This window comes from Lactuca virosa, chromosome 5 (assembly GCF_052849685.1).
Source record: "Lactuca virosa cultivar CGN04683 chromosome 5, Lactuca_virosa_CGN04683_v6, whole genome shotgun sequence".
In the NCBI taxonomy this organism is placed as follows: domain Eukaryota; kingdom Viridiplantae; phylum Streptophyta; class Magnoliopsida; order Asterales; family Asteraceae; genus Lactuca; species Lactuca virosa.
The window spans coordinates 50362964-50376830 of record NC_136430.1 but is presented as its reverse complement, the minus strand read 5'-3'; positions in this window follow the sequence as shown (position 1 = coordinate 50376830).

The window sequence follows — 13867 nt, the reverse complement described above, 5'->3', positions numbered from 1 at the left end:
GCTCACTAAGCTTTCGAGCTTACGGTTTCAGTTTATTGTTTCAGGTACATCAGGTGATTGTGGCAAGGCAAAGGAGTGATCGTACCGCTCCTCATATTTCATGATTTTGTGATTGGGTTATGGGGATACTCTGATGTTTGAAACTGTTTTGAAAACAAGTTGTATTAACTTAATGGTTTTGAATGGATTAAAATTATTTAAATTGGCTTAAATTTTATGGATGTTACAGTTCAGATCTGGACTCCTCTAGGCCCTCATGGACATAAAGTTCTCGACTTTATCAAGCTTTGACCCCTCTCCATGCCCTAAACCTCTTCCTAAGACTAGTTTTGGGTGTTTTAGCCTCTTGAGGCCTTGCATGCACGTAAAGTTGGCAACTTTACGTGGTAACTACAACCTAGGAGGCTAGATCTACAGTTTGGAGCCTTGGTTTCGCTTAAAAGCGTCTGCATGAGAAAAGGGTTGAAGGAACTCGACGAGTTGCATAGCCAACTCGACAAGTTGGTTAGAGTTTTTGCGAATCTTCTGGACACTGCATCGACCCGACGAGTCGTTTCGTATCTTAGCGAGTTGACTCGGGTTTTCGAGGTTTTTGAGTTCTGAAGGAACTCGACGTGTTTCTAGATGCACTCGACGAGTTCGATCAAGAAGGACTGTTGACCTTGACCGTTGACTGTTGACTTTGACCAGGGTTGACTAAGTTTGACTTTAAGGGTATTTTAATAATTTGGATTTTGATAGAATTAGTCCTATGATGATTGTTGGTGTTTAGTTTGGAGCTATGATTCGGGAGCTTGATTCTTTCAGTTCAGTTTGACATTGTGAGGTGAGTTCTTCTCACTATATCAACAGGGTCTAAGGAACCAAGGCCATCCCTTTTTGGATTGTATCCTCGTTATAGGATGATGTTATGTTTAATGATCTGTAAGATCGGTATCCTGGTGTATAGGATAATGCTACGATTAGTGATTGTTAGATATGTATGACTCATATGTACATGCTAACTAGTGTATGGTATTTATGTGTTTATTGTGTGATTGGGGGTGGCTTAAGGCGGTCCTGCTTTGTGCTCTAGGCCAACATACTCAGGGCGCCCGGATAGACTGCAGACCTATCAGGGCGTACTAATCAGGCCGAAGGCCTGGAGAACGGTCCAGATAGGTTGAAGGTTCGGGAGGGCGGACCAGACATGCTGAAGGTTGTGAGTGTCGTCCAGATAGACTGAAGGCCCAGTAAGGGCGGTCCAGTCATACTGTAGACTCTATATGCATGTTGTTTGCTTTGCTTTGATATTTTTTTGATTGTATGGCGTTGGTATTTTGGCGGAACTCACTAAGCTTCGGGCTTACAGTTGTTGATTTTGTTTCAGGTACATCAGATGATCGTGGGAAGGCGAGGCTTGATCGTGCACCTCCTCACATTTGATGACTTTGATTTCTGCGATTCTCTGATATGAAACTATTTTGAAAACATTTTGTAATAATTAATGGTTTTTGAATGGTTGAAAAAGTTTTAAATTGGCTTGAATTTCATGGATGTTACAAGTTGGTATTAGAGCCTTGATTTGATTCAACTGGAGGAACACTCGTGTGAATCTAGTCTCAAACTAAGGAAAAGATTTTCAAAATAATTTTCAAATGGTTTTCAAAATACTAAAGAAGGATGCAAAGTGTATGATCAGCCGGAGCCAGTAAGTAGACCCCAAAATACCATACGGTTATTTGATATTTTATATGTTAGTACAGCATGCTAGTGATGTGCTAGGGATCTTCAGGAATTGCATGATAGAATTGTCTGATTTTATGATGCCTGATAGCCTAGGGTTCTTCTTATATGAAATTGACATCATTACTGTTGTTGCTTAGTGTATGCATCACAGCTGTATATAACTAAGATCTTATAGCCTGAGAATGTTTGGTTTAGCCTTATTTCCTGTTCTTGTTTGATGAAGGGCTTAGGGTAGGATCAGGTATTCGAAAGTCTATAGGGTCCAGCGTTATGTATGGCTAGCGTACACGAGCGTTGCAGGGTTGGTGGAAGTTTCATGGATGAGTTGTGCGGGGTCAGTCGGCTAGTTATGAGATATCCAGCCTTCCTCTAGGAGTGAGGATCGAGCGCTCACCTATGTTTATGTATATGGTTAGGGTGTTGTGATGATACTTGAGACAAATATGGGTAGGTGTGAAAGGTAGTATGGGGCCGTACTACTGAAAGCACATGGCCCATATGCATAGCAAGGAAGTCACAACCCCTAGGGCTTTGTTGGGAGTTGGTTCCCCCTTATTATATGGAATATCTTATATCTTCCTGGTATATTTTCAGCATGGTGGTTACGAGGCGTTTTGTGACCGGATCCGGATTGGGATCAAGGGAGGGCAGTCAGGGAGGATCACCAGTAGCCGAGACCATTGGTCAGATGAGACCAGATGAGTTGGATGCTAGGATTAGGGAGATCATGCATGATGAGGTTGCTACACTGTTCCGGGCTCAGTTGTCGGAGATGGTTGAGTACCGCGATGAGCGCTATGCAGCCCTTGCTAAGACAGCTTACGCTTCAGCTTCCACATCCATAGCAACTGTAGGTAGTGGGGCCAGTTGGGCTTTCTAGTACGGGGACTTCGATAACATGAAGCCCCCGACTTTCGGTGGGATTCAGGACCCGATCGTAAGCATGAGGTGGCTATCTGATGTGGAGGGATTTTTCTTCACATGCCCATGTCCTACTGACCAGAAGTTCAGGTGTGCTATGAACCTGCTAAGGTCTGGAGCAAAGGGCTGGTGGAGATTGATGTTGGCATCTTATTCTGATAAGCAGCAAGCAGCGGTTACATGGGACCAGTTGAGGGAGATGTTCCGTGCTCGCTATATATCGCGGGTTGAGTAAGAGCGGCTAGCACATGATTTTTTGGATTTAAGACATGGCTTGGAGTCGGGGATGGAGATCACCCGTATGTTTACTGAGGAGGCGATGTTATGCCCGAAGTTTGCTTCAGAACAAGCTCAGATGACACATTATCTGAGCATGCTCATGACTGACATTAGACAGTTTGTTGCTACCCAACGCTGTGATACACTACTGGAGTTGTAGGAAGCCGCTAGGCGGCGTGAGCTTGAGATTAAGTTACAGCTGAGAGAGCAAAGGCAGGCCCCGACAACAGTCACAGCCGGCGCCAAAGTGGTCAAGACCGCTGATTCTAGGTCTGGAGGTCAGCGCAGCCACACTTGTGGAAAGTGCGGGAAGGGTCATTTGGGAGTTTGTCGATCATGTAGTGGGTGTCGCAAATGCGGCAAGGAGGGGCACTTTGCGAGGGATTGCCGCCAATTAGCCACGGCTCAGGATATGAGGATCTGTTACCACTGCGATCAGATTGGTCACGTGAAGACACTTTGTCTGTTGTTCGCCGCTAAGCCGGCGCAGGCTCTCGTGCCATATAAACTGAGGATTACTGATGGGAGTCAGGCTAGAGCAGACCCCCCCAAGGGCTCGTGGACGTGCCTTCCAGCTCATAGCCGAGGAGGGAAGGACAGCACCAAATGTGGTGGCTAGTATGTTTCTATCCTTTATCTTATTGATTATATTTGGTTATTGCTTATGTGTTTTTACCAATGTTAGGTACGTTCTTAGTGAACTCCTTACCTGCTCTGGTATTGTTTGACTCGGGGGCGATTCGATCTTTTGTCTCGCAATCTTTTAGTAGGGAGTTCGGTTTGCCCTTAGGAGAGCTAGAGTGTCCGTTGCGAGTCTCTATCATCAACAAACATGAGATTTCTGATTCTTCAGTCTATCGGGGTTGCGTTATGGAGATCTTTGGGGTATCCTTCCCGATTGATTTGATTCCGATTCCTATGGAGGAGGTATATGTGATAGTAGGTATGGACTGGCTAAGTCGATTTGGTGCCATGATCTACTGCGAGGGCCAGCATTCGGTAGTTCGAACCCTAAGTGGGGGAGAACTGGTTATCTACGACGAGGGCACCAGGTTGGGTTTCACGTTCAGGCCACCAAATGTTGTGCCTCAAATGCTTCACACAACACCACAAGACTTGGAATAACTTGAGAGAATACTTCTAGCACTCAAAATCGGTTATGCCCTCTCTAGTAACCCTAGGTCCACTATTTTGCTAGCCATAGGGTTCCTTTTATAGTGTTGTCACAATTAGGGTTTACACATGAATGCCCTTAATTGTCATGACTCTTGATTTCTCATGACCCATGGGTTTGTAACTCCCATGGACTATCCATGGAGCTCCATATGGTTATAACCAAACCCATAAACCATGGATCATTAATCCACCATAAAAGAATTGATGATTGTCATAATCAACCCTATATATTTAATTAGTCTCACTTTGATCACTAGATTAATACTTGATCAATACTAATTAAATAATACCATTATTAATATATTAGAACTTATAATATATTAATAATCATAAGTGCCTTATTCTCTCATTTAGTCTATCCAAGTATTGCAATGCCATGCAACCCAAATGGACCATGCCGGGTCGGGTCAAGTACATACCAAATAAAGTTATGGACTTAGACACTATATCCAACAGTCTCCCACTTGGATAAGTGTAATAACTATATTTGCAAATATGACTTCAAAATCCGACTAGCAATCGTAGCTCTTTCAAAGTCTCTCGGAACTGAGATGATGATGATACGCCATTTAAGATAAGTGATCATATAATCCTCTGTTCTCATGATATCAGCCGGACAAACACATGGAACATGGTCTTACTTATTGTCCAGCATTTGTTTCTCGATCTCTGATTTGTTTCGACATAGAACTAAATTGAACACATCAATTAGGTTCTGACCGGGCCCGGTACATAGGTCAAAACCAAATCATCGAGGGGCCCAGATATCGCTTCTATTTCAAGAAGGAATAGATAAACTTCGACTGATATGCTTGTACTAACTACTTGTTGAATTATTCACAAAGGCACGTTTTATGACATCGAGTTACCAATGCGTTTTCGTGCAATCAATGAATAACATAATTATTCTGGAAGTAAAAACATGCAAAATTGAAACATAGTAAACAATCAACACAAGATAGTAACACCTTACTCATAAATAAATAACAACTTTTATTTATCATCAAATGTCAATTACATTTTACAAGTTTCAGGAATCTAATTATTGAAACTAATATCATCCTTCAGCCCAATGCGCCTCGCATGCTGTAAATGCTTAACCCTGCTCAGTCCCTTCGTGAGGGGATCTGCCGGGTTCTCATCTGATGATACCCTCTTAGCCACGAGGAGTCCTTCTTCTATTCGATGTCTGATGAAATGGTATTTTCTGTCAATGTGCCTAGATCTCCCGTGATCTCTTGGTTCCTTTGCCAAAGCAACCGCACTTTCGCTGTCACAGAAAATTTCCATTGGCTCCTTTATAGCTAGTACAACTCCAAGGTCTCCGATGAAGTTCTTTAGCCATATCGCCTCCTTAGCTGCTTCACTTGCTGCTATGTACTCTGATTCACAAGTAGAATCAGCTACTGTCTCCTGCTTGGAACTTTTCCAAGTAATTGCCCCTCCATTTAGGATAAAGACCCAGCCTGACTGAGAGCGGAAATTATCCCTATGAGTCTGGAAGCTAGCATCGCTATATCCTTCCACTCTCAAGTCATCACTGCCTCCGAGGGTAAGGACCCAATCCTTAGTCCTCCGCAGATACTTGAGAATGTTCTTTACCGCTGTCCAGTGTGCCTTGCCAGGGTTCCCTTGATATCTACTGACCATGCTCAAAGCAAAGGCCACATCAGGGCGAGTACAAGTCATAGCATACATGATCGAGCCCACAACGGAAGCATATGGTATGTGACTCATTTCAGCTATCTCAGCTTCTGTACTCGGACTCTGAGTCTTACTCAGCTTGGCATTACTTTGGATTGGTAATTCTCCTTTCTTGGAATCTTGCATACTGAACCTCTTCAGTACCTTATCCACATAAGTACTTTGACTAAGTCCAATTAGTCTCTTACTCCTATCTCTTAATATCCTTATCCCTAGGATATAGGCAGCTTCCCCAAGGTCCATCATAGCGAAACACTTCCCAAGCCAGGACTTAACCTCCTGCAAGGTTGGGACGTCGTTTCCTATGAGAAGTATGTCATCCACATACAACACCAAGAAGCTAACTATGCTCCCACTAGCCGTGACATACACACAAGACTCATCCTCACTCCTAGAAAAGCCAAACTCTTTGACTTTCTCATCAAAGCAAAGATTCCATCTACGAGATGCCTGTTTCAATTCATAAATGGATTTATCAAGCTTACACACTCTATTAGGGTATCTTGTATCGACAAAACCCTCTGGTTGAGCCATGTAAACATCCTCAGCCAACTTTCCATTAAGGAAAGCGGTTTTGACATCCATTTGCCATATTTCATAATCATGAAATGCAGCTATGGCTAACAATACTCTAATAGACTTAATCTTAGCTACTGGTGAGAAGGTCTCATCATAGTCAACTCCCGGAGTTTGAGTAAAGCCCTTCGCAACCAGTCGCGCTTTATAAGTGTGTACCTTCCCATCCATTTCGGTCTTCTTCTTGAAGATCCCTTTGCACCCAATTGTCCTACGACCTGGTACATTGTCAACCAAGTTCCAAACTTGATTGTCATACATGGACTGAATCTCGATGTCCATAGCCTCCTTCCATTTAGCAGACTCAGGGCCTGCCATGGCTTCCCTGTAGTTATTAGGTTCATCCAAATCTATTAGTGTACTATCACTAATAAATGTATCACCTTCAGTGGTGATGTGATAACCATAATAAAAATCAGGTGTGTTCCTCACCCTAGTGGAACGTCTTGGAGGTATAGACTCATCTATCAGATCAACATGAGTTTCCTCCTCAGGTTGGTCGATAGCATTTTAGGTTCCTTCACCACTTGACTCTCGAAGCTCTTCAAGGTCAATTTGCCTCCCACTGTCCCCTTGGCTTATGAATTCTCTCTCACGAAAGACTCCTCTTCTTGCTACAAAGACCACATTATCACTGGGTCTGTAGAAGAGGTAACCAAAGGATCTCTGTGGGTAGCCGATGAAAATACACCTCTCACTTCAAGGTTCAAGCTTATCATGAGTGTCACGCCTCACGAAAGCTTCACAACCCCAAATTTTGATGTGGTCCAAATTGGGAACTTTCCCAGTCCACATCTCGTGAGGTGTTTTGGCAACCTTTTTAGTAGGGACTAGATTAAGGATATGGGCGGCAGTCTCTAAGGCATACCCCCAGAAAGAGATTGGTAACGAAGCTCGACTCATCATGGAACGAACCATATCTAACAAGGTTCGATTGCGCCTCTCAGCTACACCATTCAACTGTGGTGTTCTGGGAGGTGTCAATTGTGAGACAATCCCACATTCCTTAAGATAGTCAAGGAACTCAATGCTAAGATACTCTCCTCCCCGATCGGATCAGGGCATCTTGATGTTCCTGCCCAATTGATTCTCGACTTCCTGCTTAAACTCTTTGAACTTTTCAAAGGTTTCTGACTTATGCTTGATTAAGTAAATATATCCATATCTACTGTAATCATCAGTAAAAGTCACATAATAGCGATTAGCATCCCTTGTAGCAACTCTGAAGGGCCCACATACATCCGTGTGTACAAGGTCCAACAAACCTTCACCCCTATCACAAGTACCTGTGAAGGGTGACTTTGTCATTTTTCCAAGCAAACAAGACTCGCAACTATCATCTGACTTGAGGTCAAATGATTCCAAGACTCCAGCCTTTTGGAGTTGGCCTATGCGCTTCTTGTTAACATGTCGAAGACGACAATGCCACAAGGATGCTTTATCCAAGCTATCTGAAGAATCAATATACAACACATTATGTCCTAGATTGTCTACAACATTCACAGCTTCATATACACCATCACAAGGTAATGCTTTAAAGTAAAATACATCATTGTAATAAACATTAATAGCACCATTTTTATTATCAAATGAAAATGAAAAACCTTGTTTGTACAAGCCATGAAAAGAAATAATATTTCTCGCCATTTCGGGCGAGTAACAACACTTATTCAAATCTAACATTAACCCATTATTAAGTAATAAAGAATAAACTCCTATCTTGGTAACAGGTGATGCTTTCCTGTTGCCCATGACTAAGTTTATCTTCCCGTGCTCCACTTGCTCACTTCTTCTTAGTGCCTGCAAATCAGTACAAATGTGAATACCACAACCTGTATCAAGCACCCAAGAATTAGCATTAGATGAGTTATTAGACAATATTGTGTAAATACCTGCATGGGTGGGTTTAACCTTCCCATCCTTTACATCTTGCAGATATTTAGGGCAGCTTCGCTTGAAGTGTCCCTTATCCTGGCAATAGAAGCACTGTGCTTCCTTTGGGTTTGAAGAAGGAGTAATGCGACCTTTCTTTGTCCCACTTGAAGAGGAACCATCAAGAGTCTTACCCTTGGTACCCTTCGAAGGGCTTTTCCTCTTCTTACCTTTTCCCTGCCCAATAGCCAGAACATGGGCTGTTGAAGGAGTAGAAGTAGCAACCGCTTTACCCTTAAGGCCATTTTCAGCTGTCCTTAAGAGTCCTTGAAGTTTGCTAAGTATGACTTCCTCCTTGTTCATATGATAAGTCATATGAAACTGATCATAACTTGGAGATAAGGAATGGAGAATGATGTTAATCGCCATTTCCTCAGGAAAGTCAACATTTAGCTTCAGCAACCGGTCAACGAACCTTTGCATCTTCTGCAAGTGACCGGTGATGGGTTCACCATCCTTCATCCTTGCGGTTATCATGGAGGAGATGATTTCATACCTCTCCTGACGCGCGCTCTGATGGTACCTTTCCATCAGATCCAGGTGCATCTCATAGGGGTAGAAATCTTCATAGGATTTTTGAAGTTCAGGAGTCATGGTGGCCATCATGATGCATGCTACTTTAGTAGCATCCTTTTCATGTGCAACAAACTCCGAAAACTCTTCAGGAGTAGCAGTGGCTTCATTCACAAACTTAAGCTCCCTATTGAGGACATATTCTTTGTCCTCATAGCGGGTAATCATTCTGATGTTTCTGATCCACTCATTGAAATTGGATCCATCAAAAATGACCTTACCACACAATTTCATAAGGGAAAAGGAGCCTGTTGGGTTTGAGCCAGAAGCATTGTTGGAAGACATCTGAAAGGAAAGAAAGACAAGTTTCATTAGATTAGGAATCCTTAATAATTCACCCAAATGAAATATTAAGGCTAGGATCCACCAAACTATTTATAGTTGGAAGAGGGATGCCGTAATCCATATTATAAAATATTTGAAGGTAGGTAAATGACGATTTACCAATTTCCACCATAAGAACGAAATATTTTATTATTAAGTTTTATTGGTTTTGAAACTCCTAGATCTTTTCAGATACATTGAACTTTTCAATGGCATGTTTGAATCTCGATTGTGCCCTCTCAAGTTTGTGACTGGGATGCCGAGGATCACAAACAAGGTGTGAATAACCATACAAATTGACTTGGTACCCTCAACAATATTACCTAATCGATGTGCCGGTTAACCACACACGCTCTACTAACGACTTGGTAAGGTACAAAGTGTAATTTTATGGGCTAGCACCAATTTCACATTTTCCTAAAGTAACTAAGATTGGGAATTTGTAATGTATAGTTACTTTATAATTCATTATACTTTTAACGAGTATTTAAAGTCGTGTCCTACCCGTTCGGCTAACGACCCTCCACCGATCAAGGAAGCGGTGGGTGAGAGTGGACACCCATTAAGTCACCATTTTATAGGCAACAACCTTATACCCCTCTTATAGACCGGCTTCGTGAATGATGCCTACTAACGGTAAGAATGACATATTCTTATACATATCTATATAATAAAATTATAATAATAGTATAAGTGTTGATTTTTAAACTTTTTAAAAATCTAAGGTTTAATTTGGAATTAAAGTATTAAAGTGTAAGACTTTTCAAATTCCAAAACTTGAGGGCAAGATTTGAAACTATTCCAAGTCTCTTCAATTTGTAACTTATGAGTTTTAATGATTCATAAAAATGAAGACTCTTCATTTTATGAAACCTCTTTAGTTCTTTAATCATAATTAAAAGAAGTGACTCTTGGTTATCCATAACTTGAGGACAAGTTATGGACACCATCATTTCCATTAAGATCATGAATTAAACATATATGTAGGTTACATATAATTCCTATGATCTTCTAAAAACTCATAAGAACACAAATTCATGTCAAGCAATTTCAAGAAATCATATAACTATATACAATACTTGAAAAATGATAAAAGCCATGTAAAATGGGTTAACATAATCATTATCATTTTGAAAAACAGATTTTACAAGTCCAAAACAGATTGGGATAATGATCTTAATCCATTTCCAGCAACAAAACTCGAAAAAACTGCCCAGCACGCTCCTACTCGCCGAGTGCATTATTCTACTCGGCGAGTAGAATGAATTTGTTCATGGACTCGGCGAGTCCTCCCCATGGACTCGGCGAGTCCAGTCGTCAGAATGCAGAATTTTCGATTTTTAAGCAGTTTTGCATCAAGTATACAGAAAACAATCCTAGGCTCTGATACCACTGATGGGTTTTTGAGCATTCTAACACTTCCTAAGTGTACATGCAACCCTAATAACCTTGAATCTATGTTTTCTCTATATACATGCAAATTTCTTTTTCAAGGTTATTTCCTAGCTAGCATGGCATGGGGATTACATAAAACATAAAAACTAGTAGAAATACATACCTTGTTGTTGCTTGGATTCCTTCAAGACTTTGTGAGCCTAGCACCCCAAATGTTGTGCCTCAAATGCTTCACACAACACCACAAGACTTGGAATAACTTGAGAGAATACTTCTAGCACTCAAAATCGGTTATGCCCTCTCTAGTAACCCTAGGTCCACTATTTTGCTAGCCATAGGGTTCCTTTTATAGTGTTGTCACAATTAGGGTTTACACATGAATGCCCTTAATTGTCATGACTCTTGATTTCTTATGACCCATGGGTTTGTAACTCCCATAGACTATCCATGGAGCTCCATATGGTTATAACCAAACCCATAAACCATGGATCATTAATCCACCATTAAAGAATTGATGATTGTCATAATCAACCCTATATACTTAATTAGTCTCACTTTGATCACTAGATTAATACTAGATTAATACTTGATCAATACTAATTAAATAATACCATTATTAATATATTAGAACTTATAATATATTAATAATCATAAGTGCCTTATTCTCTCATTTAGTCTATCCAAGTATTGCAATGCCATGCAACCCAAATCGACCATGCCGGGTCGGGTCAAATACATACCAAATAAAGTTATGGACTTAGACACTATATCCAACAGATATGCAGGTCAGGGATAAGGTCTCGGTTTTAGAGGTTCCAGCCGTCAAGGAGTTTTCTGATGTGTGTTCGGAGGAATTACCCGTAGTGTCTCCAGAGAGGCAGGTCAAGTTCAGGATCGACCTTGTGCCAGGTGCAACCCCTATCGCCAAGGCGTCGTACCAATTGTCACCACCTGAGATGCAGGAGTTGTCATCTCAGCTATAGGAGTTGCTAGGGAAGCTGTTCATTCTTCCGAGAAGTTCTCCGTGCGGAGCACCAACTCTCTCCGTGAAGAAGAAGGATGGTTCACACCGGATGTGCATTGATTACCAGTAGTTGAACAAATTGACGGTGAAGAACTATTATCCACTCCCCCGGATTGATGATCTCTTTGATCAGCTACAAGGAGCATCTTGGTTCTCCAAGATAGACTTGAGGTCGGGGTACCATCAAGTCAGGGTACAGGATCGCGTTCCGGACTCATTACGGACATTACGAGATCGTGTTCATGCCGTTTGGGCTCACCAATGCGCCGATAGTGTTTATGGACCAGATGAATTGGGTATGCAGACCGATGCTCGATCGCTCGGTTATTGTGTTTATAGATGGCATCTTGGTGTATTCCAAGACTAGAGAGCAACACGAGGAGCATCTCTGCGAGCTACTGGGAGTTTTGAGGGGAGAACGGCTTTTTGCCAAGTTCGCGAAGTGTAAGTTTTGGTTGCGAGAGGTTCAGTTCCTTGGGCACCTCGTTAACCACGAGGGGATTTTGGTCGATCCGGCCAAGATCGAGGCTATTATGAAGTGGGAGGTCCCTAAATCTCCCTCGGATATCAGGAGCTTCTTAGGATTGGCAGGGTACTACTGGAGATTCATACATGATTTCTCAAAGATTGCAGCACCCCTCACTCCTCTGACAAGGAAGGGGTGGATTTCCGGTGGGGCCTTGAGCAGTAGAGGGCAGTTCAGACCCTCAGACAGCGAGTTTGTGAGGCTCCAGTCTTGACTCTCCCGGAGGGAGTTGAGGACTTTGTAGTGTTCTGTGATGCATCCATCACATGTTTCAGAGCGGTCCTCATGCATAGAGGACGAGTGATAGGCTACGCGTCACGACAGTTGAACCCGCATGACACGAGATATCCTACACACGATTTGGAGTTGGGAGTGGTGGTATTCGCTCTCAATATTTGGAGACATTATCTCTACAGGGTCTGTTGTACCATATACACGGACCGCAAGAGTTTGATACATATCATGGATCCGCTAAACCTTAACATGAGACAGAGCAGGTGGTTGGACGTAGTCAAGGATTATGACTGCGAGATCCTTTACCATCCGGGTAAAGCAAACGTTGTGGCGGACACCCTAAGCCACAAGTCGGCTGGATCTTCTATTCCAGCGACATGTATGAGGTTATCAGTGGATTCTCCACTTGTGAGCTTGATCAGGGAAGCTCAGGATGAGCTTGTACGACAGGAAAACTGGAAGCTTGAGAGGATTAGAGGCGAGATCACCTGATTTGTTCAGGACATTCGGGGATTGTTGACCCGTTGTGGTCGGGTATGGGTTCTGATGTCTGGTGGGTTCAGACAGATTGTACTGGAGGAGGCTCATAAGTCTCGCTTCCTTATTCACCCGGGGGGCACCAAGATGTATCAGGATCTGAGTTTGAGTTACTGGTGGCCGTGCATGAAAAGAGAGATCGCCTGGTACGTCGAGAGGTGCTTGACCTGCAGGATGGTCAAGGCCGAGCATCAGAGGCCGCATGGAAAGCTGCAGCCTCTACAGATTCCCATGTGGAAATCGGAGCAAATCATGATGGACTTCATCACCAAATTGCCGAGAACGACAAAGGGTTTCGACGCTATTTGGGTCATCGTGGATCGATTGACCAAGAGTGCCCATTTTCTGCCTATTCAGGAGAGCTTATTGGCAGAGTAGCTGGCCAACGTGTATATTCGTAAGATCATTGCTTGCCATGGGGTTTCGGTCTCTATCGTCTGAGAACGTGATCTTCAGTTCACCTACTATTTCTGACAGAAGTTCCACGAGGAACCGGGCATGCGGCTGCATTTCAGTATAGCTTATCATCTACAGACAGACGGCCAGAGTGAGCACACCATTCAAACCCTTAAGTATATGTTACGGGCCTATGTTATTGACTTCGGTGGGAGCTGGGACTCCTGCCTACCCCTTGCAGAGTTCTCTTACAACAATAGCTATCACTCCAGCAATGGTGCTCCACCTTTCGAGTTGTTGTATGAACGGAGATGTCGTACCCCATTCTGTTGGGGGAAGGTTGGCCACAGGGTGCTGGGTCGGACCGAGGTAGTCCTGCAGATTACCGAGATGATACAGCAGATCAGACAGTGGTTGCAGACTGCTCAGAGTCGGCAAAGGAGTTACGCCAACCGGCGCTAATCTGAGTTGGAGTTTCAGGTTAGTGATATGGCATACTGAAGGTCTCACCCTGGAAGGGTGTGATTCGCTTCAGGAAGACG